Raw genomic sequence first — 6000 nt, 5'->3', positions numbered from 1 at the left:
AGTTTAAACAGTAAAGCAATTACCATACATGCCATGCTGAGCATATAAAATGTGTGCATTTATGTTTCTTCCTAAGAGGATGATTTCATGAATGATATTTGGCTATGCATGCTTCCTCTCTAGCCCATAGTTCATTGCGCTGGGCTTGCTGGATTTACTATAAAGGTTCTGTTCACACCCTGTGGGTTGGGTTAAGAATTAGGATTTATGCATTTACTTCTGCTGCTTCATTGTTTATACAGCTTTGGTTTAGTTTTGACCCCCCCCCTTTCTTTTTTTCTTTTTCTTTTTTTGCCTTTGAGGCTCTTCTACAGTGTCAGCTGCTGACTGATAGTAGGAGAACGGCCTCATGGTGTGAATGAAAGGGACCTAGCGGTTGGAAAACAGAGATAAGGAATAAATAGAGCACAGGCAAAAGGAGATAGTTCTGTGAGTGCCCAGATTGCCGCCAGTCTGTTCAAGTGAGATGCAGTGCCTGTCCTTTTCCCAGATTAAATTAGTGAGCGAAATCTCCAGTGACCTCCTCCCCTTATCCCCATACTCTTTAGCCAAGCTGAACAGCCTCTGCTGTAAAGTATTCATTTTATCTAGGGACAAGTTGGACAATAGAACTCTCCCTGATACTTATGGACAGCTGTCGTCATTCAGTGGGGTTTTGAGCATGTCATTCTTCATAGGAGTTAAAAGGGTTTATGGCTTGTAACTGAAGAGAGAGCAGAGATTCATGAATGCCAGCTCTGAGGGTGCATGGAATGAGGGAGCAAGGAAAACACACCTTTGCCCACCTGTGTGGGGTAAAAAAAAAAAGATTCATTTTATTTTGTTTCATTTGTTTAAAGGGATTTCAAGGTGAAAATGTAATTACACCGAAGCATGATCTGTATGCAGAAATTAACATTCACAAATGTTCAAGATCTAGGTGACAAAGTTGTGGCAATTATGAGAGGTCACCAGTGCAAAGCTTTCCTACTGTCCCATTCCATTCTGTCCCATTGTCTATGTTTAAATATCACGCCTTTTCCCTTCAACAAGCTCCCAAGAAACATTAAAGCTTCATGAGATACCTCTGTAGTCTTTTTTTTTTTTTAGTGATTTACTGCAAATATATTCAGCATCTGACTGATTAAATAGACCTTCGGCAACCTTGAGGGTCAGCGTGTGGAGTATGTACATAGAAAATGCATCAGCCCATTGTACCCTGGCAGCTAATGAGATTGGTCGTTAAGTAAATGACACAAAGCCTACAAAAAAAGCTTAGCAGCTCACTAGAGTATCACAGAGTGTCCCTGCACACCACAAAACAACACAAACACTGGACTAACCTAGCCCACCCCTGCGTTATTCTACATCATTGCTTCCCTGATGTCAGCGCGAGAGACAGAACAAAGGCTAAAAGGCACACGGTAAGTCAGTCTGACAATTATGCCCTGGGGAGAAAGTAGAGCAAATTTTAGCCTAAGCATAGGCTTGGAAGTCCATTTCTGGACAAGTAGGTCATAATGCAAGGAAAGCTTTTGTGCCACTTCAGTATAGGGGGTTTGAAAAAAGACATGGTGCTTTTTCCTCTCTTTGTTATCTTCACAAAAGTTTTGAATTTCTAAAGTAAAGTGGGAAGACGGGATGCTCAGTGAACTTAATGTTGTGGGGGACTTAAGAAGTAGAAGTGAGGAGAAATGCATTCTTTTGTCATATCTGAATCTAATAAGTGCTACCTCTGCTGATTCTTCATCCTATATGGTCAACTTTTCAGGAATCTACTCTTTTCTAGTTTTCTGCAGAACTGAAAGTGCTTGAAGCTGTAGAATAATCATAACTGTGGATTAATTACACATTTCCGTCAACTTGCCAAGTGCTTAAGAAAAATGGCATTGGATGTTTTCATAAAATAATATTTCAGATAGAAGCCATAGCATTACATCAAAGTCAAAGTCTCCATGCTTTAGTTAAAAAATAAAAGAGAGAATGTAAGGTACTTTTGATTACAGTCATAAAATCTATAAAAGTGTAAAAATGGCAGCTAATCAAACTTGTATGGTTTTGTTGTTGAAGTAGCAATCACTGAGTTTAGGATATATAAGTATATTTCTGTATATGTACATGTGAGTATATACGTGTGTGTGTGTGTGTGTGTGTGTGTGTGTGTGTGTGTGTGTATTATCTTGTTGTTGTTCATATTCTGGGGGGGAATGGCAACAGGAAGTTGTAGGAAAGTCTTGCTACCTGAAACACTTTGTTCTGCTCTTATCTTCAAAACCAAAGTAATAGATGAAAAGTGGACATCAATTACAAATGTGTAAGATATGCATTTTTAAATGTCTCTGTTGATAAAAAGCATTATGGTATTATTTGCCTTTGAGTAATAGTTAATATTCAAATGCATCATTTTTGCATTATATGCTGCCATAGTCTCTTTTTATTTAGTTATTGCATTTTGGAAAACAAGCATTCTGAGGTAATTTACAAATCTCTGTAAGTTATATTTTTATTGAAATATTTATAAGAGGCTTATTGAAAGTTTCTACCTAGCTAAACCCATTTATTTGAAAGTAAACTTCACAAATTTGATATATCACATTTGAACAGAAAATAGGGTTAATTATTGCAACATAAAACTGCAAATCAAAGCATACTGCAATCAGTGAAAATATTAACATGGGTAGAAGACCACAAACACAGAATTAATATTATTTGAGAGTACCTTCATTATAAAGCAGATGCTGAAATTCAGACCTCCTTTATGAATGCTTAAAAGTTAAATTGTGAGTAGAATGAATAGCAATGTGTGCATGTTGTGTACCAGGTTATTCATCTACAACTGTTTTTTACACCTTCAATTTCTTCTGCTAGGAAAGCTGAATTAGAAGTGTGTCAAGTTCAAGTTAGTAATTACAATTGTACCATATGTTCCTGGGTGTTTGTAACCCAGTAACACATATGTTTCTTTAATTCTACAAAACTGTTAACTACTACAAAAGTAACATAAAATATAGTGAAAAAAGTAATGTGCATTCAAGCAAATCTATCTACAAATTACATTAATTTCTCAGGAAAGCATGTCATTTCAGCTAGAGTTTTAAGCTGAAACATTTCTAATTTATATTTTTATGGTTCATTTTTCTTCAGTAAGTTAAAATCTTGCTACAATTGTAATTTTTCATAGAAAATTTTCAGAGTAGCATCAAGTGATTGTTTAGACAATTTGGAGAATTGTAATGGAAAACATGTATTTGTTAAGTCTACAAATCTACAAAATGACCATGTGCCAGGTTAGAGATCTAACTGAACATTTTGCAATGTATTCATATTTTTTTTGCCCATTATATATTTCTCTATAGCTACCAGACTATTGAAGAACATTTCAAATATCTAATATATTTGCTTAATTTCTCCCATGTTTTTCATGAGTAGATCTGTAACTCCAAAATATTATTAGAAGTAGACCCTGCAACTTCAAAAGTTTATCACTTTATAACTAAAACATGGCATGGTGGTGCAGAATAAAGCTCCTTCTTGACTTTTAAGAGTTTTAACCAACAGTTTCAATTCTACAGGCTCATTCCTATTTTCTATAGATATGGGAACTACCCTTTTTTCAATTTAAGAAGATGACATGTATGCTTTTTAAATATGTATAGAACAATATAATCAAGGCATTTATAGAAAATAATATCTCCGGCTGCAACATTTTATTATCTTTATAACCACATAAATGCAGCAGAGGTTGAAATCTAAGTATCTTGATAAAATCACTCAAACTTTGCAAGCCAAGGCTTGTGTTAACTATAGAATGTTAACTATATGATGACTTTTAAAAAATGTTTAATGAGAAAAACTTAGATTGCTTACAAATGTGAAGTTACCTTCCATTTGTCACTCAAATGAAAAATAAAATAATTCCAAGGGCAAGAACAGATAATGAGAAAGCCTTAGAGGTATCTTAGGAAACTTAGACGAGTTAAGATAGATTGAGTTGCTTTAATGTTTGTTCCTACTATGTTTGCTTGTATGGGTGGGTGGATGGGGGTATTTCATAAATTTTGGCTTATGTGTAAATCCTGTCAAAAGTTAACTTTTTACCGGTATGACTGTTCTCTCACTCTCACCCGCTTACTCACTCACTTACACAAGAAACCAACAATATCGTGAGAGAAAACTTTCTAGCAAAAACAAGATATGCAATGATCCTGAGCTTCACGGAATATTCTGGGTGCTTAAGTTTGCTGTTGTAAGCAAACTAATTGAAATGATGTATCTAAGCATTCCTCTATATTCTTTTCCCTTTAATCATAATTGCATTTGTTGAAGTTATATTCATTTGAAGTGAGATTTGGAGCTGTGCTGTTCTGTCACAGAATCCTCCTTAAAGTGATTTTATGTACTTTTAAGTTATTGAAATATTTTATCCTGAAAACTGCTAAGAATTGTTATCAATATTCAGTTTCCAAAGGAACATATTTCCCTATATAATATCTGATATAGAAGGATGACATTCACTCTATTTCTGTTGAAACATCATTATTTGGTTGTACATGAAGCAGTTGAATTGCAAAATGAAATGTTAATATTTCCAAAAGCAATATTAATCTCAACTTTGTAAAACAGAAATTTACATAGTATCAAAAACTGGTTTTGTTTATTCTCAGTGAAAAAAAAGTAATGTTCAAAAATTCTTAGCCCTGTCAATATCAGATATATGATACTGAATAAAACAGTGCTCAAAAACTGCTTCTGTAGCCAGTAAGTGATATTTACAATGTCCAAATGCAATCAAACATTAAATAGGACTTATCTCCAAAGGAGACTATGTTTTCATCGTGCTGAACCAAATTGTTCTTCAATGACATTTTCTTGTCCCTTAATTATAGTATGAAGATATAAATCCATTTGCAAACAAAATTGCTCTTTTTCTATTTTGTGCTCATAAAAACAGCCCAGCAATTTAAACTTAATGTGCTCCTTTACATTTGTCTCATGCAGCCTGATCCTAAATATATTTGTTTAAAAGTAAGCCTACAGGATTTCACTGTTTACTCTCAAGCTGTGCATATGGATTGTATAAAAATGTACTACTCATTAGTTTAGATTTGGACAGCCACTTTATAATTGCGCCTGGCAATTTATTGTGATACATCTAAGTTTTATATTAGCAACTAAACCTTATATATCCAATGAATGGTTTTTTTTTTAAAGAGACTAGCACTTATTATTTACATATGCAGACCTTAAAAACATTTAAAATTCAGTAGAAGTAACAAAATACTTTCAGATCCAAAGTTTATTGGATGAAATTCCCAAACAATCTTTTGTTTGGGAATCCTTTTTCAATAAGAATCTGTTATGTTTATCTGTTTTTGTCAAAGGATCATGACTTTTCTATAAATGATATTTGGAAGCAAAGATAACAGGGTAGTATGTTGAGTGAAAACAAAATAATTATTTGGCCAAAGATCACTCATGCTATAGAAAAAAAAACCATAATGTTTTACTTAACAAGTTGCTTAAGCAGAACTTGTTGGGTTCTGTATGTGAGCTGTCACTCTTAACAAAAAGGGTTAAAGAAAATTCATTCTGTTGCATCTGCTTATTAAATCCCTTACTTTAGTAGAAATTCAAATTTTGTAAGATTATTCGTTTTATTGATGCATATAATTATAATCACAAGCCATCTGCTGATTTGGCAGGCATGGTTAAAATCTCTAACTCTCATAACCTTTCAAGTACAGTGCCTTTGGGACTCTATTTCACTTTTATATTTTGGAAAACACATATGAACAAACAAGAGAGGTCATCTGCCAAGTCAGACCTGTTAAAAAGCATCCCTGTGCATTAGCAAACCTGGACTTAAGTGTAAGAAATTTCCTGGGTATTGTGTGTGTGTTTTAATTTCATCTTCAGGAACAGATTATTCTCCAATGCATTTGGGGAATTCAATTTTTTTCTGGGGATTAAGCTTTTTCCTGTCACACTTGAGACCTGATTTCGTTTCTCAACTGAAGGGAT

The 6000-nt window shown here is 34.0% G+C and overlaps 1 protein-coding gene across 2 annotated transcripts in view; it reads left to right on the top strand.

Moving 5' to 3' along the window:
• ST18 (ST18 C2H2C-type zinc finger transcription factor) overlaps nucleotides 1–6000 on the top strand; it is a 154562-nt gene that overhangs the window by 3443 nt on the left and 145119 nt on the right. The gene's annotated exons all lie outside the window — the stretch shown is intronic.

The sequence above is a fragment of the Notechis scutatus genome, chromosome 3 (genome assembly GCF_049901735.1).
Source record: "Notechis scutatus isolate UNSWTSFEM ecotype Mainland chromosome 3, rNotScu1.2, whole genome shotgun sequence".
Taxonomy (NCBI): Eukaryota; Metazoa; Chordata; class Lepidosauria; order Squamata; family Elapidae; genus Notechis; species Notechis scutatus.
This window is presented reverse-complemented; position numbering and strand designations above follow the sequence as displayed.